Raw genomic sequence first — 24,610 nt, forward strand, 5'->3', positions numbered from 1 at the left:
GTTCCAGGTCTGAAATAGGAATCGGATGAGGTAAGCCTTAGCTATCAGTGTGCTGTGCTTAGGAATGTTTTCTGTAGAGAACAGAGTAATTACACCTCAGTTTACAACAAAACAATGGAACTGTATCAGAAGACACAGGTAGCTTAAAATGACCAGCCAAGGGCTGGATAGTTGAAGTAATTGGCTGCAGTTGATTTTAACAAATACAGAAGACACTCAAGCATTCATAACAGTATTAAGAAAAAAAGAAAGCCCCACCATCCTGGTCAGCATTGGTGTACACAACTGTAATCCCAGTGCTTGCAAGATGGGGCAGAGGGATTGGGAGTTCAAGGCCAGTCTGGGCTAGCCTGGAGACCATGTCTCAAAAAACAAAACAGCAATAAAGAATTACTTATAAGGAAGGATGTCACTCTTACTTAGCATACGAACAACTTCAGACATCAGTTCCTGACTCTGAGAACTGACAAAAGTAAGCAAGCAAGCATTTTCCCAGAATCAGCTTTTTAAAGGTAACTAAATACTTCTTTTGTTTGTCTCTGTCTGTTTTTGAGACAGGGTCCCACGATGTAGCCTTGGCTGGCTTGAAATGTGGTGTGCAGACCAGGTTAGTCTTGAACATAGAGATCTTGCTTCTGTCTCCTGGGGGCTGAAGTTAGCGTATGCCATCACACGCTGAACCCTTTAATGTTGTTTTAATGTGTCCCTGTCTCTGTGTGTCCCACATGTACCTGCAGGTGTGGACACTGAGGACCAAGCTGAGTACTACTTAACTGTTGAACCATTTCTGCAATCCAAGCCACTTCTTAAGTTATGAGGAGACATGCTGCTTTTCCTAAGAATGCCAGTGAATATTTGTAAAACTAATAGCAAATAGACATTTCCCCTCTATAAAAACCTGCCTCAGGGGTTGGAGAGTTGGCTCAGTGGTTAGAAACACTGGTTTTTGCAAAGGATACGGGTCTGATTCCCAGAACCCACATGTAGGCTCACCACTTCTTAAGCACCATGCAGGCATTTGGTGGACAGACATTCCTGCCATGCAGGCAAAGCGCTCATTCACATAAAACAGAATACATCTGAAAAAGTTTCAGCCAGATTGTGGTGGTGCACACCTTTAATCCAGCACTGGGGAGGCAGAGGCAGGCAGATTTCTTGTGAGTTCCAGGACAGCCAGGATCACACAGAGAAACCCTGTCTTGAAAAATTAAAGAAACTGCTGGGCATACTGGCTCGCGCCTTTAATCCCAGCACTCAGGGAGGCAGAGGCAGGCGGATCCCTGTGAGGTCAGCCTGGTGTACAGAGTGAGTCCAGGACAGCCGAGGCTACTCGGAGAAACTCTATCTCGAAACAAAACAAAACAAAAACAGGAAAACAAAAAAACAAAGAAACAAAACAACTGCCTTAGACCAAAGATTTCAACAGATGTTCAAACCATTAGCAGAAGAGTAGATGAGAAATTGGATATTACCTTACAGATTATTTCACAGAATAGGGGAAAACACAGCTTTACAATAGAGGGTTTATCAGGACACATGCTCTACCCTGTGTTGGTAGTAGTGGGACAGCCAGACGTATGTTTTTCATGATGTGGTATGAAATAAGCAGAATTCCCTGTGACATTTATAAAATATGTTTAACCTGAATCTTTCGTGGTTTAGCTGACTTCCAGTTTACAGAATATACAGGGGTTATATAGGAAACTACAGACCAAATCCAGTCTAATTTCCCAATTTTGTATGATATTGAGCTTAAAAACAATTAAAATAATAGAAAACCAAAAATAATAGTTTAAAAGAACAGTTAAAAAAAGGCAAAAATACTGTAATCAAATAACTAAGAATATGTAACAGTTAATATGTGGCCCAGAAAAGCTAAAATGATTTATTTTCTGTATTTTCGAAGAAAGTTACCTTGTTTATGCAGTCATAGGGTTTAAATCTTAGTAAGTTTCATGCATTTGAGGGAAGTGGTCCACCAGGAACAAGGTATTTGAAAGAGAAAACAGGAAACAGACACATTCAGATGTATCTGTTCCAAATCGTAGGAAGAATAGAGACAAGAGGTAGGAATTTGTTTAGGATTAAAAGAGACTGAAGAGACATTAAATGAAAGATAAGGATATTTGTTTGAATAAATTAGCTTTCAGAGATTATTGGAGACTTTTGCTTCTAGCCAGCCTGGAATAACAAAGATTGTATTTACCTTCTAACAACAAAAACTTTTCAAGACAGTGCTTTAAGATACTGGGCATGGGGCTGGAGAGATGGCTCAGAGGTTAAGAGCACTGGCTGTTCTTCCAGAGGACCTGAGTTCAATTCCCAGCACCCACATGGTGGCTTTCAACCATCTGTAATGTAATCTGATCTGATTCCCTCTTCTGCTGTGCATGAAAACAGTGTCCATATACATAAAATAAAATAAAAAAAGAGATACTAGGCATGGAGCAATACATGATGGTCCTTGAGATGGAAAGGAGGTGAGGCCCACAGTTGTCGAAAATTGCCTTGACTTTCTAGGCTATGGTAGCAGGAGTGAGAACTGAGAGCTGGTTCAGCAGTTGGAGTACTGGCTGGTTCTCCAGGGCACACACAGAGCAGCTCATAATTGTATCTCCAGTTCCAGGGCACTCTCCTTGGGCCTCTTCTGGCACTGGGCACACATGTGCCCAGACTGCATGCAGGTAGAGCATGCATACACACTGAATTAAAAGAAAGGAAGAGGAAGAAGTGAAGAAGCACGCTAAGCTAACTGAGCGCAGGGACCAGAGGAACTGGAGTTCACACGGTGAAGTGCAGAAGGAAGAGTCATGACGAGCCAGTTTGAAACTGTCTCTGTTTAGTGGTCAGAGTAGCAGGTTCTTCCCGAAGGCTTATGACCTGTCTAGGTTCTTGACTCTGAGAACAGTGTCATATATGGGTTCCCCCTTGTGTAGTGACCCTTAAGTCTAATCAGGATGTGGTCCCTCCGATGGCATTTGTGTCCTTACTGAATCAGAGGATTTGCCTTATAAAGCCCCATCCTCAAAAGGCTACAGAGCTTCTCAAAACAGTGCCACCAGCTGGGGACCTGTTCAGAAACAGTAGGGCAAACGTTTCATAATTAAAACAATGAGGCTTTTTCAGATCGCTTTGAAGTGACGTTAAGTTTCACCCTGTTCACCTTGAGGAAGTAGCACTGTGCCTTGATAATATAAGAGTAACTTTTTTATACCTTATTAACTGGAGCTACTTTCATATTTCATCTGAGACTTTTTTATCTAAGATAAGGGCTAACATTTCTTAATTCATTCTGAATTAACCTGTTTGTGTCAGAAGATTCAGATACAGAGATACTAAAATGTTATGTTCCAAAATGAATGTTTTTAAGCTGAAGTTTTAAGTGAGGTGTGGTAGTAGGTATTAACCTCACTCTGTCTTACCATGCTATAATGGCTCAGGATTCATCAGGAAGTTGTATGCTTTGGAGTCAAGATGTTGAGTAGCTTTTCTCATAAGACCTAGTCTTAAGGGTCATGACTGTCAGTTTAGTTAGGGTCCAAAATGGACTGTGACTCTACTTGGGATTATGGGCTTCTAATAGTAATACCAGCATGAGGCTAAAATAATGGTCCCGCAGTTAAGAACACTGGCTGCTCTTCCAAAGGACCTAGGTTTTATTCTCTCTCTGCACACACATGGCAGCTCACAACTGTCTGTAACTTCAGTTCCAAGGAATTTAATACCTGCTTTTAGCCTTCTGGGGCACCAAGCACATATAGGTGCACAGGCACACAATCAGGCACACCACCCATATGCAAAAAAATAAACGAAATGAAATGAAAAAAGGAAGAAAAATACCAGCTCAATACAGTCACTTCTGATTCATTTTACCGATAAGGAAATATTTCCAGTGCTGCATTTTTTTTCACTCCCTCTCATTTTTTCTGTTTTGTTTGCATTTGCAAATGGACTAGGTGTGATAGCTGGCGTTGGTTGGCCTGTGATCTCAGAATTTGTGAGTCTAAGAAAAACAGATTGAAAACATGAGGGACGACAGCCTGGACTACAAAGCAAGGGCCTGCCTCAGAGAACCAAACCCTACCCTCCCTCCACAAATAAAGCCACCCAAAGATGCATTGTCATCCACCTTTACAGGAACTGATCTCCTACGCCTTCTAACAAGGATGAATACTGAATATCAACAAGAAGCCATTCTGTCCTGAACTAGGCAGCAGGGGGTCAGGACTGCCAAGAGCTATGGAAACAGTCTGTAGTTCTGTGTTAACAGGAAAGCAGGGAGTTGACTTGAAGGGTAGATGGCTGGTTGAGGAAAATGGACAATGAGGCTGTGGAGATTCAAGTTCATGAAGTTTTACTGAGGAAAGCATGTTGAGCAGAGGCAGTCCCTTGAGCTGAGCATGTGGTCCTTAAGAACCAAAGCTCTTTTTTTTTCTGTAATAGGTTGTTTTGTTTTATTTTTTATTTTGAGATAGGGTTTCTCTATGTAGTCCTTGCTGTCCTGGGACTTGCTCTGCAGACCAGTCTGGCCTTAAACTCACTGAGATCTACCTTCCTTTGCCTTCCCTAGTGCTGGGATCAAAGGTGTGCATCCTCACACCTGGCAGAACCAAAGTGCTTAATGCTGAGGTCTGAAGACTCAGTTGCATCCTTCTCTAAATTGTGCAAGGATGCTTTTGTTAAGATCCCCCCACAAGTGGTACATACCTATAATCCCAGGGCTTAGATGTTGGAGCCAGGAGGATGAGGACGTCAAGGTTGCGGTGTTTGCTCAAGTGTTCGCATACCTGGTCTGCATTGGCGGAGCTGCTTGTGAGGGGTTAGGAAACGTGGCCTTCATGTAGGAGCCGTGTCACGGAGGCAGGCTGTGACACTGTGAAAGACCTGCCCCGTTCAGTGTGCCCCTCTCTGTCTCATGGTTGTGGGTCACGGTGTGAGCCATCAGCTGTTCCCTTGCTCCACGATCGTGAGCTCTGACCCTCGAAAACCAGAAGCCAGGTTAAACGCTTTCTTGTGTAAGCTGCCGTGGTGGTAGCATTCTGTCACAGCAGCAGAAAGTAACTAAGACTAAAGTCATCCATGGCTGTGTAGCGAGTCGGAGACTAGCCTGGGCCACATGAGGCTCCATCTCAAAACAATAAAAACGAAAAAAGATCACTGTGAGCACACACACACACAGTGTACCATGGAAGCCCCAGGGCATTGCTCTGTTGTGTGCTGTGACTTGCACAGCTGTAAATCTGCCTGAGGGTTAGCACCATGGTTTACCCTCAGTAGGTTGGATAAATTCCTTTGGCTTCATTCTACAGAACACAGACTGACGGTGATTATTAAAACTCAGTGTTCTTTTTCATTTTTACTCGGTTTCTATCAATGGGTTATGCACAAAAGACAGATCTTTTTAGAATGTTAAACTATTTATTGCACCTTTTTTCAAAGAGTGCCCTTTATTAGCATCTGTCCAAAGAAATTGTCTCAGAATAAAAGAGGTCCTATGGTTGAATGAATCCAGCAAACACTTAATATTCTGCCTCTCTCTTGGAGATTCAAATTGCATATTATTACTTTACAAAGAACTTTGATAAGCCAGTGTTTATTTTCCCAGAATTATTTTTTGTTTCCAGTACCCACTAATCTGAGAGAATATTTTTCCAAGCTGTATGGAAAAGAATTAAGACATGAAAACTGAATTAATATGTGTACATTATAAAATGATTACCACCATCAAGTTAACACATTCATCGCCACGTTTAGCTACCATTTGTGTTACGGGTATGAGGAAAGAGCACTTAAAGTCTGCCCTCTTAGAAAATTCCAAGTAGACAATACTGTCTTATTAGCTGTATTTCTTAAAAAACAGCAGGAGCTAGAACACACTCCTGGAATAATAGCTGAATGCCAGTGGACAGAACTGAAAACAAGTTGGGAGGGTGGGTTGTTGTCAATGTTAGTACAGGAGAAGGCGGCTCAAACCCTTCTTTTGGGGAGGGGCGCTGTTGTTCAAGAGAAGGTTTCTCTGAGTAGCTCTGGCTGTCCTGGACTCTTTTTTTGTAGACCAAGCTAGCCTCAACCTCTTAGAGATCTGCCTGTCTCTGCCTCCCTGAGTGCTGGGATTAAAGGCGTGTGCCACCACACCTGGCTTCAAACCTTTCTTAAAGGGGTGAAATAAACCCAAGAAAGGGGCTGATGATGCTCCGTTGTGCTTTCTGAAGGGATGGGTTGGTTTTGGGATGTGGAACAGGCTTCTATCACTCATTACCAACAGAAGGAACATTCCTCACAGGAGTTTTGTGCTCACAGATTTACGAAGCTGTTGTTTCTATGAACAGGGCTCTGAGGTAGAAAAGTAAATACTGCTCTCTTTTTCTGTGTTGTAAAGCTGGGTGTGTGGGACCAGGGCTTCAGCTTCCAGGATTCGGGCCCACCTACACTTATATTGAGGTCTTAATTTACAGAAGCAGACATGTCTCTTACTTCCTCCTCTCCCTACGATGAACCCTGCATTCCTCCCAAGTCCTTTGTGTCTTTCCTATGTCCCAGGGTGAGTGGACTCTTTACAGAGTCTAGATATAACAGATGTCACGGTTATCTCCAGGCTCATTTTGGTCTGAGAGTTTCACAGTCTTTGAGCTTTCAAATATATCTCAAATTTTCTCTACGAAACATATTTTCAAGCCTGAATTTAGAATCTTCTGTATTTAACCTTTTTTGGTTTTTGTTAATGATAGGCCACAGCTACAGGCAAGAAGGCATCATGAGGAAGCAACCAAACAAAATTCAGAAACCAGATCTGGCCTAGGTTTTCAACATGTTATTGGCACAAAAAAAGGACAGAACTCAGTCCTAAGAAACCAGACGTAATACAAGGTGAGGGGCAGGACACTGATAGGTAAGCCCACCTAGAAAACTTTATATATTTTCTCCTGAGTTTATTCTTAAAATACTCAAATAAGCCTTGTGTCGGTGTTGCACAGTTGAACAATCCTAGTCATTGTAAGTCTAAGGCAGGAGAATCAGAAGTTTACAATCAGCCTGGGCTAGCAACTGTCTCAGCAAGGAAAACAATCAGACATACTTTAAATTTAAAAGAATTACTCATGAACACCATATACCTACTTCCTATATTTTATGGCTAGCCCGTCCTTATTAATACACTTTCCCATTCATGTCGTCATCCTCACCTCCGTCTTATTTTTTATACATTTCAGTGTGAACTGAGGACATGGTACACTTCCCGGGGTAGGCTTTTTGACTAAGACCGGGTGTCTAAATACTCAGGGTATATTTTGTTGGGAGTTCAGCATTTGTTCATGGTTTCCTTTTGTTTGTATGTTTTACTCTGTCTTCCAGCAACATAATGGAGGTTTATTAGATGCCCGTTAGATCTGAGAGAGAGGAGACAGGGACTTCTACATTTAGGAAAGTTGTAAAAGTCAGTGTTGTTCGAAAAGACAATTGAATGCCTGCTGCCTTGACACCCCCAAAAACAAAACTCGTCTGTCACAGCTTCCCTTCACTCTGGTCATGACATGTACTTGGAACCGCATACACACCTGTGGTAGAATGTTCCATTCTCAAAGAGGAAGCATTCCATTCTGAGAAGCCAGGAAGAAAGAGCCTTCGGAGGCCAAAATCAGTCTGTCTCCTTTTCCCTACTACTGACGGATTTGGCATAATTCTGTGGTGTCAGAAAAAGGGAGCAGCTGGCTGTGACTAAAAGGGAGATTTTTGATGGCGGTGAGCTGTGGGAAGAGGCGTGTTTGTAGTGAGGCCCTGTGGGTGGACGGGGTGGCGTGTGAATTTCGCCCTGGCCCACGTTTTTCAGGAGCTAAGACTCCCTGCCCTGGAGGCACTAGCAGCCCCAGGCCGGAGAACTAAACGCGCTCCGCACGGACCCCATGTGCCTCCACCACTAAGGCACATCCCGTAGGCGACAAAGCGTCGATGAAGCAAAAGAGGAAGAAAACCCCGAACAGGCTCTCTGGAACAAATGGAGACCAAAAGACCTTCGAGAAACCGGCCCCAGACGAAGCTCCCCCCAGTGCTGAGGCCCAGGCAGGGCAGCTGGCTCGGGAGCTAAACGTGTGTGTGGAACAGCTGGAGATGGGTCTCAAGAGGCAGAAACCCACCCCGAAGCAGGAAGAGCAGGCTTTAGGGGCAATCCGAACCTTGCGCAGTGAAAAAACTCCCTTGCCGCGGAAGAGACAGCTGATGGCGGTCCTTGTTCGGGGACTACAGGGCTCAGATGGATGCGGAGGCTGGAGGCCCTGCGGGCTCTAAAGGCCGCTCCCCATTTAGCCCAGGTCCAGCTTTTGGGTGAGGCCGCCAGAAAGAAGAGCAGAAGGGTCTGCAGGCCTCGTCCAGCAGAAAGAACAAAGACCACTCCGGATGAAGCGGTTCAATTTCTTTTAGGGTCGCCTCCACTCTGGACCAGTCATCCTCCTCTGGGGTGATGTGGAGATTTGTCTGGGCCTTTCCAGGAAATTCTCTTGGCCAGAGAAGGATTGGTTTGCTCCTCACTGCTGTGGACAGGAAGCTGTTGGCTGGTGTGAGGTTGCTGTGTGGAAACTTTTCAAGGAAATGTACCTTCTGTCAGAAGAGAGATGCAGATGGGAAATCTGTGATAAGGGTGGTTGAGTGTTGAGGGGGTTGTAGAAAGACATTCTCGCTCCGGTCTCCAGGAGTGGCTTTCGGTAATAAGGAACTGTGGAGAAGCTGCCTACACACAGGGCTCACTTTTGAAGGAATGCCCTGGCCATTGGTTTAGTAGTGCTTTATCTATTGTTATAGCGCCCTGATTAATAAATCTTTTTTAAAGAACTAAAAAAAAGGGGGGGGGAGATTTTTGCGTAGCCGAGGCTGGCCTTATTCTTCCTGCTTCAGCTTCCTGAATATGTGATTACAGATGTGCCATACCACGCTCCGCTAAATGGGGGAAGGGGATTAAAGTGATTTCTGGGTTTTCGGCCCAGATATGTTTCGGCCTTGCAAAGCTGTTGTCATCACAGCCCTGTCACTTTCAGACCCATGGATGAGGTGATGAGTCGGCAGTTTCTGTCTGACCAGACTCAGCCATTTTACAAGGTCATCTCAGTTCATCTCCTTCATGAAGGAGCTCATGACCGTTCTAGCACAGTGTGAGTGCTTCCTTTTCTGAGCTCATTATCATTTACTTGGCTCTGATAACACAGTGGCCCAAGAGGTTTTGCTTTCTTTCTTTTTTAACTAACCTTTTATTATAAAAATGGTATATATGCATTGAGAAAAACTATGAGAAATACAAGTCAGATAATTTAAAAATGAAATTATGTTTCCACCTTCTAGATGAAGATCACCACTGAAAAAATGTACTGTCAATGTTAGGGACCCTCTCAGCACATATAAATATAGACCAAAACCAGATAAAATATTAGAAAAGAGTTACTGTGTATTCCAGGCTGGCCTGGAACTCAAACCTGTAGCCTCAGACTCACGATTTATAATGTATTTTAAAAGCAGATATTTACGCTTTACACTTTAGTAATATTTTATATAGACAGTAAAAATTTCATTCATCTTTCTTTCAAATGACCTTAAAAGATATCTTTTCTAATTGGCTTCCAAATCAGCTTCAGTCTGCAGTATGTCTGGTCCCTCGGGTGTTAATTGAATTCAGTCTTTTTCTGTTCCAATGGCAAGTTGAAAAAACTGGGCCAGTTTTCCTGCAGACATCTCCAGCTTTTGCATTTGCCTGGCTGCTTCCTTGTAGTGACGTCTAGCTCATTCTTCTATTACCTGGTTCTTCCTGTTAGCTAGAGATTGTGTATAAGAGTTTGATGGATTTGGGTAAAAAATTTCTGGCTAGAGGATTTGCAGTTGTAATGCACAGTGCATCATATGACAAGTAGCCGGCTTTCTCCCTCATAGGTACTTAGATTTGCCCCTAGGTTATGATGACAAGACATCCTCCATTGTTGTACCTTATTTTTCCCAAGGTGGACAAGATGTGGGATCCCAAGTACATGTAATGACCAGAGTGAAGGGAAGCTGTGACAGATGAATTTTATCCTGAGGCTGTCAAGACAGCAGGCATTCGGTTGTCTTTTCAAAGAACACTGACTTTTATAACTTTCAAGATAGAGTGTTCAGGCATCAGCATTTGAAAATTTCTCCTAAAAATAGCATATCACCAACCACATTTTTACATGTTCAGTGTCTCAAATGGTTTTGGTCTATAGATCTTGTGTTCCAGTGTTAGAAAATGAACCAGTATTTATTCATTGTAGGATAATGGGAATTATGCCTTCCCTGTAAGAATCATCCCTGTAAGAATGAACTGGGGAAATTGCAACTGTAATAGGTGAGATCTGCCATCAGTAGAAAGGAGAAACTAAAAATCATCTTTTAATGGAGATGGATCTTGAAGCCTGCAAATGCAACCAAGGTTATTTGAGAGTAACTCAAGAAAACATGACTGAACCTATTTTTAACTGAAATTATAATTCTAAGATTAACTTAATACAAAGGGGTTTGAGAAATGCTATCTGGCACTGGGTCTCCTTTCTTGGGTGGAGCCCTGAGCTTGGCAGAGACACCTGGCTAGCTGATCCTGAGCAGGGCAGGACGTGTTTCTTCCTGACTCTGTTTGTGAGGTAAGATCTTCCTGCTCTAAAGCTCCCTTCTTAGAATTTGGCTTCACTCACCAATTCCTTTCAAAGGGCTGTAGGGTCAGCAAACTTTCTATTATTATCTCACCTTTGCAAAAGGTCAGGGATTAGCACGGCTTAACTGAGCCCTCTGCTTGTGGCTTCACAACTTGGAAGTCAGGACTTCTCATCTAGAGCGCAAGGTCTCCAAAGCTCCTCACCTCTGAGGTGGTTTTCCTCACCTCTGCAGGGCTTGCACCCTTGCCTCCTCAGGCTGCTCCTGAGGCACAGGCAGCTCACAGCACAGTTGTTGACCCCCTCAGGGACAGCAAGAGCAGGGCTGTGTGCCGTTCCCAGCACCGCAGTGTTACTCAGCGGTATTTATATAGAATACTGTCTGTCTGGTCTCGCCAAGTGCACGGGCACTGCGTGGACCCCAGAGTTACTACCTTAACTGTGCTGTGCACAGGAACTGTGTTTCACATGGGTTGTCTCTGGGTTACTGCTGCAGGACTAGAGGAACAGCAGGGGTGTGTATGCCTCCTGTATATCCTCTACTGTGCTATGTGCTTTCTCTCCTTTGACTCCCATGTCAGCCCTGTGTGGTCTAGGTGGGTCTCAGAGATGCTGAAAGTATTACCCAAGGTCGCCATATAGTCTCGGAGCCTGAGCTTCCACATCAAAGGCTCCTGACCCTGAAACCCTCCCCTTAAATCCTGACTAAATGACTTACTGTAAACAAAGCTTGAGGAATACCTTTACCCTAAAGTCTTTTCAGTAAAACCTTGTTAAAACTGTAATGCAGAGAAGGGACCTGAAACATAGACATGAATGTTAACAAAATGCTGGTCAAGACAAACACCCATGTAATCTCTCTCTACCCAAACAGCCTTCTTTCTCCCCAAAGGGACTGATAATTTGCCCTCATAGTAACCACTCCTTGCCTTGCTTTCCCAGTGCGTCTTACCTGCTAAGTATGTACCCATAAATAATGTAATTTTGTTTGCATAATACTGAATTTTATATAAGCAGAATCACGCAGTACAAATTCTTTTGTAGTTTCTTTCACTTACCATCTTATTTTTACAATCTGCCTTAATTGACCTCATATTAATGCATGGAATTAATTTATTTGCCATGGTTTATTAGATTCTGCTGAATGCATTTTAACATTTTATCTAATCTACTGGTGATAGTGGTTTGATTTTGGCTATTAAATACTATGTTGTATAAATAAGTCTTGGACACACATACGTATGTGTGTATGTATATATGTATATTTACACACATACATATACACACATATGAAGTGAAATGAATATGTATATGTATATGTATATATTTCTATATATCTGTGTGTGTGTGTGTGTGTGTGTGTGTGTGTGTGTGCGCACTTGCACACATTTCTGTAGGGTGGACCTTAGGGGATTGCTAGGTATATAAATCACTGGCTGCTTCTCTATTTCCTGAAGATCAATTCCTAGCAGTGAAATTAATAGGTCAGAAATATAACCATATTGTAACCATATAAGGTGATTTCAAGAGCTCTTTGAACTTCATTAACTTTACTCAACTTTAAAACCACAAGGTCTCCTGTAGTCCAGGCTGGCTGGAACTCACCTTATAGTCAGAGTTGAACTTACTTTTTTTCCCTCCTGCTTACACTGCCTGCTGGGATCACAGGACTGCTCTCACATACTTGGTTTCTAATTAAATTCTGCTGCTGTGTAAAGCAGTCTGTAGAAGCAAGCTGTAGAGCAGTACACTCTTTCTTTGCACTGGGAAGCATTGGTTTTATTTTTCTGGAAATTATTTCTTTGTACAGAACTGTCATATATAAAATTCACTATGGAAAATTGTGTAATGACATGATTCATTATTCATTAGTTGAGGACTCAGTTTCCTCAACTTGAATGGAAGTTTCTATTCATTGAATGTTTCTGTGTTGTTGCTGTTTCCTTCATCAGATGTGATCTCGTCTCTGATATATATGTTTTTCATTCTGCTCTAAATGAGGGTTGCGTCTTAGTCAGGCTCTGACACACTATTGCCTGCAGTGGTGGTTTGGTAATCTGTTCAGTACTTTTGGTACTGCATTTGTTTTTGGACGCTTACCTTTGCTTGTGTGTCTGTACTCTGCTTTAGTGTTTGAAGCTTATTGATGAGCGCTTGCTTTGATTTGTAGAGTGTCTTTTAACATAGGACATGGCAGTTTATTTGGAAGTGATTCTTTGGGGTTGGAAATATTTATCCTGTAGGGGTCTTTTATGAGACTGTTTCTCCAACCAAGGACCATGTATGGATATAACCTAGAACCCCTCCTCGGAGGTAGCCTATCGTAGCTCAGTATCCAAGTGAGTTCCCTAGTAGGGGGAACAGAGACAGTCTCTGACATGAACTCACTGGCTGGCTCTTTGATCACCTCCCCCTGAGGGAGGAGCAGCCTTGCTAGGCCACAGAGAAGGACATTGCAGCCAGTCCTGAAGATACCTGATAAGCTAGGGTCAGATGGAAGGGGAGGAGGACATCCGTTATCAGTGGACTTGGAAAGGGGCAGGGAGGAGGGGAGGGAGGGAGGGTGGGATTAGGAGGGAATGGGGGGTAGGCTACAGCTGGAATACAAAGTAAATAAACTGTGATTAATATAAAAAATTATTTTAAAAAGAAATATTTATCCTGGCATTTAAATGAGCCCTGATCTGGAGGGTCCAACATTTAATTTCTGTCTTTTTTAAGATTCCTTGAGAATGTTCAGGCTTATAAGACTGCAGTTCATTAATATTCTGTCATGGCATCCTAGACAGATAGAGAAGGTGCTTGGCAGAAAGGAAACAGAGATAAGATTAAATACAAGAGTTCTTGGTGGTGAGACAGCACCTTATACCTGAAAGCATTTGAAGGCATTGACTGACTTGCCTGCCAACATCTTGGGGAAGTAGGAAAGGGTTTTCATTTTGTACCTAATAGCTGAGAAGCTGAGATGTGCATTTAATCTCTTAACTATTCCTGAGAAGTTGAAGTTCATGTGGAAGCAACTTTATTTAAAATCATGAAGACATTCTTTGTAGCCTGATTTTACACAATATATTTCTACTTCAAAAAAAAATTTCCACTCTACTGTGTGTGTTTTCATAGACTCATCGTTTGGCCTTTCATTTTTCTCAGAAAACAGTTGAATGAACACCAAAGCTATTGGTTTCATTTCCACAAAACAAATCCATTAGAAAGCTTCCATCTTTGGAGAAAGCAGGAAAACAGCAGATGCTGGTGTGACACAAAGTGTCCCCTTGCTCCAGAAGGGCAGTCTGGAGTAGGTAGTTCTGTAGGCGTGAGAACACAGACACCGGATTGCTTACAGGTGTGCTGCTCTTGTCCCCCCCCCCCCCCCCCCAGAACCAGTCGCAGTTATGAGCGGATTCCAGTGACAGGTGACTCCAGTCAGTGCTCACTTACCATCAGTCCACACTCGCTGAAAATCTTTGAAACAAGATCCCTCAGTGACTTCAGATTTGCTAAGTAGGTTAGGTTGGGCTAGGCTGCTGGCTGTCAAGCCTCCAGGTCTCCACCTGTCTCCACCTCCCCAGCACTGGAATTACAAAGATGTGCTACCATGCCCCACACATCTTGAAGCTCTACTTTATATATGTGAGTATTCTGTTTGCCATACATATGTGACTGTACATGCATGGAGGTCAAGGAAGGTGTGGGATCCCCTAAAACTGGAGTTGGAAACAGCTGTGAGCCATTGTATGGGTGCTGGCAATCAAACCCAGGTCCTTGCCAAGAGCAGAAAGTGCTCTTAACCACCGAGCCATCTCTCTAGCCTTTCTTCTTCTTTTTTAAGTGTGAGTTCTGGGGATCTAACTCAGGCCCTCCTGCTTGCAAGGCAAGCACTTTACTGATTGCCCGACCTCCCCAGCCCTGAAGAACACTTTAGAGTGTGAACTGGGAGCTGGAACCAAGAACTGGTGCTAGAGCTCCATGAACGATGTTTGGCTCTGGTGGCACATAGCTCCCAGGAGGCAGAGGCAGGCAGACCTCTCTGGGCTGGAGACCGCACAACACAGTGAGATTCAGGATAGCCCATAGAGAGACCTTGTTTCATTTGAAGAAGAGAATAGAGAAGAAAAGAAAAGAAAAGCTAGACAGCCTCAGCAGATTTTTATTCCTGCATGCTGTCTGTGTTGTTTCCCCAGTGACTTCTCAGAAAATAGTCTCCTAGGTAGTGGTAAAAGCCTATGGGGCCAGTCCTTGATACATTACTAATGTTTCTATGGTAATTGTCACATGACCCATAATCTGTGTGAGACAAATTTAAGTTTTTTCCACATTGTATGTTTAAACTTTTTTTTTAACAAGTTCTCTGGGTTTTTTTTTTCCATGTAAGAAAATAGTAATATATTTGAATTCTGATTATTTTATACAAGATGACTGTAACAAATATGACAAAAAGCTTTAGATCTAAGTTATGTGGTTTTGTAATGGTTGATAACTAGGGACAGAGGTTAAAAAGGAGGGGAATTTTACTGAAGTAATGGGCAGGACTAATGATAAAATGTTTAATATTTAAAGGTTATTTTCCTTACATGTTGTCCCCCCTCCACCCCCGTGTTATAAAAAATCTAAAATTGAAAATAAGTTCACATATGGTTGTTTTCTCTCTGTGCAGTAAACTTGTCTTCTCTGGGCCTGCCACAATTCTGAGGCCTGGAATTGTGGCAAGCAAGCATAGCAGAGGCCCTGACCTTTTGGAACTTAGTCAAGGGCAAGGAGAGAGACATCAGTTCAGTGAACAAAGAACTGTACGTCAGGTGTAGTAAGTGGTACAGAGAAAAGTTAAACTGGAATATAGCATGAATTTGGTACATGACTATAGTGCTCTTTTTAAAATTTCTCCTTTATTTGGGGTGTTTAGGCCTCTGCCTCCCTTCCACCAACCCCCCAACCTTAAGTAGGAGAGAGAAAAGGTTAGCGGGTAGAGGGGTCCCAGATCCCTTTACTTCTTCCTGATAGTTAGGGTCAAGGGGTTCTTTCAGGGCTCCATATCAATCTCTTGTCAACCTCAGACACAGCCAGCAGTCTCCCCCACGCTGCTGCGCCCCGAAGTGTTTCTCTTGTCTGTCTGCTCCAGACTGCCACAGCATTTCTGGTCTCGCTCTCTCCAAACATGCCACATGCCAACACAGAAGGCTACCTAATCTCTGTCTCACTCTCCTGTTTTACTCTCAGAGTCCTAGACCATGCCCCCTCTGTGCAGCATGCGGACGGACCGTTACCAGCTGGCAGAAGCCACACTGAACGGGACAGGAGTTTATTTAGTTTATAGTTCTGGAGGCTGGGAGTCCAAGAGCACATGTGAGCATCGGCTCAGCATCTCACAAGTGTCTTGGCAGAGGGTATCACAGGGCAGTCTGCCAGCTTGAGGGTTTCTCTCTCTCTCTCTCTCTCTCTCTCTCTCTCTCTCCCCCTACCCTCTCTCTCTCTTGCTCACTCTTACTCTCTCACAGAAAATAGATTCTCTCATACAATACATCCTGACCAGTTTCTCCTTCCTCCACTCTTTTTAGCCTTACCCCCATTTCTTCTCACCCGCATATCCATTCCCCCTCCATCTCCCTTCAGACAATAACAGGCCTCCAAGAGACAACAACCAAACACATTGAAATCAATGCCAAAAAAAAAAAAAAAAAAAAAAAAAAAAGCGCCAAAAGCCTGCACATTGAAGCTGGAAAAGGCAACTCAACGGGAGGAAAAGAGTCTCAGGAGCAGAGCTTAAGAGTCAGAGACATAGCAGGGCACATTTGTTTAATGCCAACACTGGAGGCAGAGGCAGGGGGATCTCTGTGAGTTTGAGGCCAGCCTGGTCTACAGAGGGAGTTCCAGGATAGCCAAAGCTACACAGAGAAACCCTGTCTCCAAAAACAAAAAGACTCAGAGACACACCCTCTCCCACTGTTAGGAGTCCCACAGAAACACCAAGCTAACAGCCACAGCGTATATGCAGAGGACATGGTGTAGACCCACGCAGGCTCCGTGCTTGCCCACGATAGTTTCTGTAAGCCCAAATGAGTTGAGTTTTGTGCAGGGTGATAAATATGGATCTGCTCTCATTCTTCCACATGCAGACATCCGGTGTGACTAGCACCATTTGTTGAAAAAAAAAAAAAAAAAAAAGAGTAGATTCCTCAAATTCCACAAAATAGAAATAGAAGGAACATTGCCCAGTTCATTTTATGAGGCCACAGTCACCCTGATATCCAAACCACATGAAAACTAAACAGAATTACAGACCAATTTCCCTTATGAACGTAGATGCAAAAATACTCAATAAAATACTTACAAGCCAAATCCAAGAACACATTAAAAATATCATCCACAATGATCAAGTAGCCTTCAGCCCAGAGATGCAGGGATGGTTCAATATATGAAAATCAGTAAATGTAATCTACCATGTAAACAAACCAAAAGAACTGAAAACACGATCATTTCCTTAGATGCAGAAAAGGCCTTTGACAAAATCCAACACCTTCATGATAAAGTCCTAAAGAGATTAGTGCTACAAGGCCCATACCTAAACATAATAAAGCCAATCTACAGCAGACCAATAGCCAACATCAATTTAAATGGAGAGAAACTCAAAGTGACCCCACTAAATCTGGAACAAGGTAAGGCTGTCCACTCTCCAGATTTATTCAGTATAGTATTTGAAGTTACAGCTAGAACAATAAGACAACTGATGGGGACCAAAGGGATACAAATTGGAAAGGAAGAGGTCAACATACTGTTATTTGCAGATCTGATAGTATACATAAGTGACCCTAAAAATTCCACCAGGGAACTTTTACAAGATTAACTAAAACAAAGCAAAACAAAACAAAAAATTCAGTATTTCTCATATATATAGTTGTTAAAATGGATTGAGAAAGAAACCAGGGAAGTAACACCTTTCACAATAGCTTCAAATAATATAAAATATCTTGGGGTAACTCTAACCTAGCAAGTGAAAGACTTACATGTTAAAAACTTAATGTCTTTTGAAGAAAGAAGGAGGCATAGGATGCTAGTTATTTATTTTACTCAATGAATACTTACATGGTCCTTACATGCTAGGCACCGTTCTAATAGCATTACAAATAACAGGTTGGCATTCTTTAACACCAGGATGCCTCTGAGGTAAATGCCAGAGGTTAAATTCAGAGGATTGGTAAGAGGTTTGGATATAAGAGGGGGACCAAGAATAAATTTCTGTATGGGGCCAGCCTAAAACTTCTAAGACTGAAGTGACCTTATGGCAAGAAGGAGCTGGAGGAACAGCATATTTGGGTGCAGGCCGGAGTCAGGAGTGTGGGTTTTAGACATGCTCAACATGGTCAAGCAGCCGTGTTAGTAGAGGATCTGACTCCAAGGGACAGGCAAAGCTGAAATAAGTTGCAAAAGACATCTCAAAGCAATTCAGGAAGAAATACCTATCTGATGTTTGTTCTTACCATAAGTCTGACCAGAGGCTAATATGGGGACAGTCTATCCACTAGGCCACGGTCCTGAGGTAGCATTATCTTGGGCCTTAGGCTCAGTTTCTTTATAAAACAGGATGAGCGCCACTTCTTTTATAGCATCCTTAGATAAAATGAAATAACAAATGTTAAGTAGAGCAGTGCTTGGACAAGGGAAATACCTCACAAAACCGTAACCTTCCATATCCTTGGGTTTAGTTTGTTGCATCCAGCTGGGACTAACAACATGATCAATGCTTCTAGTATGAATGAAGTCTGAATTTACAGCCTGCTCACACTTCTTGTCTAATGACAAAAAAAATTCAGTCTAGGCACAGTGGCGAATGCATGTTGTACCTGCCACATGGGAGGCTGAGGCAGGAAGACAACTGGATCTTGAGCTAAACATAAATACTATAGCAAGATCCTGAAGCAGAGTGGGGGAAGGGTTCTGGGAATGTGTGGCTCAGTGGTAGAGCATGCTAGAGACTAGGTTCTATTCCCAGCGAAGCCTTCCACCCTCTCCCCCAAAACTCAGCTCCCATTTTCTACAAGTAAATGATAAGGATCTTATAAAAGAAAGGATTTTAACTGGAGATTTCTTTAAGAGAGCACAGGGAAAGAAGCTGTGGGTTCTGAGTATTAAAAGTTTCCACATGCAAAAGCAGTGTGAGGGTTCGGGGAGAAGCACAAGCAGAAAACGCATGGATTAGTCATGGATACTTTACATCAAAGCCTGAAGAAAGCCTGCCGGAGCCATGGGGCTGACCTATAAGGACAAATTGAACACTGTAGCAGTGACGTGCTGTTTGAATCAGAGGGAATTAGCTCACTAATACCCTGGGGATACTGCTAGGACCTTGCTAAGGGGGCATTTCTGGGACTGAGGTTAATCCTATTTCTATTTTCTACAGTCATAGCTGGACTGACTCATTTAAAGTGTTGAAATTTTATCTTACACAAACAGCCTGTTTTTATTAGAGAAGCAAAGATGAATTAGTTGGTTAAAAAAAAACAAAAACAAAAACCAGCAACTAAAGGTAAAGAAGTGTTTTTACTTCTTAGCTATTTGTTTAGGTTTGGTTAGGTCCCCTGTGACCACAGGAGGAAAGTTTAAATCTTTCCTTTTTAGTATTAGGCATGGCCATCATATTCTTGGAGCACCCTGAATATGTTCCTGGGGCATCATTTGTCTTCCAGTAAAGACCACCTCTGTGCCCCAGCCTGCTCCCGTCTCAGTCTTAATTGAAAGTATGTTCCATAGATACCATTTGTTGTATACCCTTCCCCCAACCTTCCATATTTTGAAGAGTTTCACAGGCATCTCTATACAGTCTTCATTTGAAGGCACAGACAGTTCATGATCCAGGACGTCCTGGATTTTCAGCCTTGAGGCACCAGGTTGTATTCTGGTGAGTGTTCCTTCCATTGCCCTCCTGATACTTTGGGGCTACTCTGTATTCACTGTGTCAGGGCCGGTAGATGAAGAGCCAGCCTAGATGCCCTGCAGCATTGCTGCAGTTAGGGCTGTGATTCCTTATGTTGTCCGTCAGTCCTTTTTCCACATTGCCATGGGATCTTTCTTCTTCAGGCTCTGTAAGATCTGCCCTTGTTTCCACTTAATCTGTTAGACTTGTCTGTGTTGTATAAAAATGAAGATTAAAACAAAAACAGCAACAGCAGCATCTAACATTAGTATGCTTTTTTGGCACCTTGTGTGGTATTCCTTCAGCTTCTGATCAGTCACCGAGTTAGCAGATTTTCTGAGGTCACACAGTACAATAACTGTTAAAGAAGAAAAGTCATACTCTTTTTAGATACTGAGTTTGGAAGACGTTATCCCTGTGAGAACTCAGCAATAATTTATCTCTATCACCTAACAGCCAGACCATCAATTTAACATAGAGGATTGTTATTTATTGTGTAAGTCCTCAGAACACTTGAAAATCTTTTATCTCAAACCTTTTTTAAAAAGACTTACTTATTTTATTTGTATGCATGTTTTGCCTGTGTGCATGTACATATGTATACCACATATATGCCTGTTGCCCATGGAGGTCAGAAAAAGGCATGAGATCCCCTAGAAATAGAGATGCACATAGTCATAAGGCATAGTGTGGGTGCTGGGCACCAGACATCAGGCCTCTACAAGAGCTGCATGTTCTCTAGCCCACTGAGCAGCTCTCCAGACCCTACTTTCTAAATTCCCCCACCCCTTTCCTTTTAAATATATATCTCGGCAATGGAGGTGTGGCACCTAGTGATGGTCTTCTTTCAGAATAACATTTATCTCTTCTTCCTTAATGAAGGCTTGCACTGCTGTGGTTGCTGGTCTCTGATGCCAAGGGGCTGTGTTAGTGATGGAGATTCCAAGGATGGTCATAACAAAACTGCTACTGTGCTCTGATTCTAAAGTTAGCCGAATCAGATCAAATTAGACCAGTCTCTTTCTAAATGTCAGAGTGTCTCTTACACATGCAGCCTCAAAACGGAACCACAGTGTGCATCAGCGTCATCAGGCCTCTGTCAGCGCATGTGACTTCACAGGCTAGTGGCATTGGACTTTATTAGATCATGGATTCTTAGCAGCGCTGAAAATCACCTAGAACATTGCTGTTTGTTTTTGAACCTCCCCTCCCCCCCCCCAACACACACACACCATATAAGGGAAAGAACCTGAAATGGGAGCCAAGAGTTTACTAGCCTGGCCTTCCCACATTCATGTTATATCCCATAGGTTTGTCTTTTTTTCACTGTTCTTGAGTTCCACACTTGCAAATGAGTGGCTTAAACCAGATCCTCTCAAGTTTTCAACTTTTTCAAATTACATATCTTCCTTCTAGGAAATAGCAGTATTCTATTTCAGGTTTTTACTTAATAATTATAGCTGTCATATGCTACATGCTTAATCTGTGTCAGGTATCTTGTGGTTTTGTTTCTTAATGCTGTCTTCCATAGAGGTTAATCAATCACCTTTCAGATGAGAAAACTTGAGGTGTAGGGTAGATTCTCTCGGAGACATTTGTATTTTGGTCTTATTTTTCTTAGGCTAATTACTATACTTTGGTTTAGTTGGTGTTGATATGTGTTCTATGTTCTACATTGGCTGTTTCACAAATGATCACTGCAGCTCCACCTGCTCAAGGAGAAAGATTGTGTCTTACATTTTATCACTCACAGGTGAAACTTTGCCTACTTTTCAAAGCTGAAAAAAATTTAAAGTAAACAGTGTTACCCAACAAGTCTCTCCAAGCTCTGGTGTTGGTTGCTACATCTTGTGATCAGCTTCATTGTCACTACAGTTCTTGATCTTCATCTCTTGATGTTACCAATAGTTTAAACATTTTCTCCTAAATTGATGTCCTCACATGAATTTAACCTATTTTAAAAGTAAAAATATTTTATTTTCCCTTATTAATAAAATGGCACCACTGGCATTGAAAAGAAAGCCTCACGACTCGGACGTCTTATGGGAAAATCAATGAATGCACCCTACGGAGAAATAGTATAGACTTCTCAGACTACTCAGATATTACAGAAAGTATTCCATATGCTTTACCTTTATCAGTAATTGTGCATAGTTGTGTAATACACTGTGGTATTTATATGTGTGTATAGGGAGCCAGAGAAATGGCTCAGCAGTTAGGAATAAATGAAGCTCTTGAAGGGAGTCAGAATTGGGTAGCTGGTATCCATGCCAGACAGCTCATGATCGCCTGCAACTGCAGCTTCAGGGCATCTGGCACCCTCTTCTGGCCTCCATGGGTATCCTGCATACATATGTGTGTATGTACTAATATGTAGACACTCATACACATAAAATAAAAATAAATCTTCAAAAAATAAAATAAATGTATATATGATATATGAAGAGAGCAGAGTAATTGGTTTATCTTTCTCGACATAAATCATTCCTTTGTATCAGGAATGTTCAAAAGCTGTTCTGTTATCGTTGATGAAATATTGTTACGTATTGTCAACAGTGGTTATCTTACTATGATAATAGGACCTTGAGTTATTCTCCTAACTGACTTCATCCTGTATCCATTAATCATCCTCTCTCTTTGTGTCTCTTCCTCCTTACCCTTGCTAAGGTCTGGTAATCAATCACTGCTCTCCCTTTACTTCTTTGAGATCAACATTTTAGCTTCCACATAAAATCAAAGCAAGTAATATTTGTCTTTCTGTACCCGACTTTTTTCACTTAATGTATTTTCGTTCTCTCTATATTACAGTGGATGACAGAATTTTATTATTTTATATTGAATGCTATGTTATGTTTACATACTAACTTCATCCTTAGTTGTTTTGAGGTACTGGGAATCAAATCTAGACAAGATTGGACACATTCATGGTGGTATGGCTATAAAAAGGGAATCAAACCAGGACCCTGTATACATTCTAGGCATGCATTTCCATTCATCATCAACTCAGGTTGATGCCATCTCTTAGCATTTGTAAACAGTGCTGCAATAATCTCTCAAGTGCAGATAGCCTGCCAGTTTTGATTATTTCCAGTATATGCCCAGGAGTAGGATCGTTAGTGTGGTCCTTCTATGGGGGACTGATGTTCTGTTTCATAACGGCTGACCTTGCATTTGCTCCGACACTGTATAAGGATGTACCTTTCTGTATATCTTTTTAGCACATTTTTTGTTTGTTTTTGTTTTTGGTCTTTTGTTCTGGTTTTTGAGATAGCATCTCACTTTGTAGCCTTAGGCTGGATTGGAACTTGATATGTGGAGACCAAGATGACCTCAAACTCTAGATCCTCCCAAGTGTTGGTATTAACAGGTGTAAACCACGCCTAGCGATCTTTTGTCTTTTTTTTTAACTTTAAGTATTTTTTAAAATTTTGAATTAAAATGTATTTACATAATTTCATTCTTTCCCTTTCTTCCAATTCCTCCCATGTGTCCCTGCCTGACTACCTCTTTTTCTGTTATTGTTACAGTCACATGCATACAGATGCAACCTGCTGAGTCCATTTACTATTCGTGCGTATAGGGTTACAGGGCTGACCACTTGATGTTGGATGAACAATTCAGGGGCTCATCCCTGGAGAAGACTAGTTTCTCTGTTCTCAGCATTCCTTAGTTGCCTTTAGTTCTTTGTTGAGGGGTGGGGTCTCGTGGGATTCCTCCTACACTAGCACGTCTAATGCTGTTGTCCTGTTAGGTCTTTTTTAGGTGACCATAGTGCTGCAGTGTTGTGGGTGAGGCTTCCCCGTCACATCTAGACACAAGCTCACGATGGATTTCCTGGTCCTCTGGCTCTTAACAGTCTTACATCCATTCTTTGTTCCCTGAGTCTTAGGTGTAGCAGTTGTGCTGTAAATGTATCCGTTGGGGCTTGGCACCGGTGATCAGTTGTTCTCTGCAACAGTCTCTGTTGATGAGTTTCTTTGATGAGGGGTGGGAACTATATGTATCTATGGGTGAAAGGGCAAGCATTTAGAATGCAGTCATGAATTACGCTGGTTTAGAAAAGTGACAGTTCTCCTCTAAGAACCGTGACTTCACAAGCCCTGGTTTCCAGGACCAGGTCTGATCCCCCTCCTGTGGAGCAGACCTTAAGTTCAGTTAGATAGCTGTTGGTTACTGCTGAGATGTGTGCCACTGTAGCTTTATTAGGGACAAGTTGTGGTGGTGGCTTGGATGACAGTGGCTCCCATAAACTGGTATGTTTGAATACTTGGTCTCAGTTGCTAGAACTCTTGAGATAGGATAGGAAGTGTAGTCTTGTTGGAGGAGGCGTGTCACTTGTGGGCACTTTGAGGTTTCAGAAGACTCACACTGTTCCCACTGTGCTCTCTGCCTCTTGCTTTTGATGTGTGAAGTCCCAGTTGCTGTTCCAGCCATCATCCGTCTGCTGCTGTAGAGGACTGCCTGTATTTTCTTCTAGCAATTTCAGTATTGCAGGTTTCACATTGAAGTTTCACTTTGATCCACTTAGAGTTAATTGTTGTTTAAGGCGATAGGTATAAAAAGGTAAATTATTCTTTCTAAATTAATTAATGCAGGAAATTATTACAACGGTTTCTTTAACCAGCTAGTCTTCCAATGACTAACACACAGAGGCTGTGATTTATTATTAAGTTGTAAACACTGTGCTGGCCAGACTCTGAGCTGTTCTAATACTAGTACCTTTAAAACACACATAAAAGCCAATCACTTGCCAGCTTCTGCCCCCTCAGGTCTCCTTACAGCTATGTGCTCACATCCATTTTGCTTCACAGCGACTTCCTTCTCCCCAGCTTTCTCCACTCCTTTTACTTCTCCTGCCCCTCTACCTTTTCTCCCTTCCCTTTCCTCTCTCAACCACAAGCCAGGCACCTGAAACTCCGCCTCCCTCTCTTCTACCCAGTCATAGGCTTCAGCATCTTTACTTAGCCAATCAGGGATACTTAGGTAACATTCCTTATCACATGGTTACAGGAGATTAAGTCTCTACCTCCCTTCCACCAACCCTTTAACCCTAGGTAAGAGAGAG

The 24,610-nt window shown here is 42.4% G+C and overlaps 1 protein-coding gene and 1 pseudogene across 4 annotated transcripts in view; both read left to right on the forward strand.

Moving 5' to 3' along the window:
- Window positions 1–24,610, forward strand: part of Bicdl1 (BICD family like cargo adaptor 1) — an 87,814-nt gene that overhangs the window by 27,474 nt on the left and 35,730 nt on the right. The window lies entirely within an intron of this gene.
- Window positions 7,678–8,808, forward strand: LOC110545572 (UPF0488 protein C8orf33 homolog; annotated as a pseudogene).

The sequence above is a fragment of the Meriones unguiculatus genome, chromosome 4 (assembly GCF_030254825.1).
Source record: "Meriones unguiculatus strain TT.TT164.6M chromosome 4, Bangor_MerUng_6.1, whole genome shotgun sequence".
In the NCBI taxonomy this organism is placed as follows: domain Eukaryota; kingdom Metazoa; phylum Chordata; class Mammalia; order Rodentia; family Muridae; genus Meriones; species Meriones unguiculatus.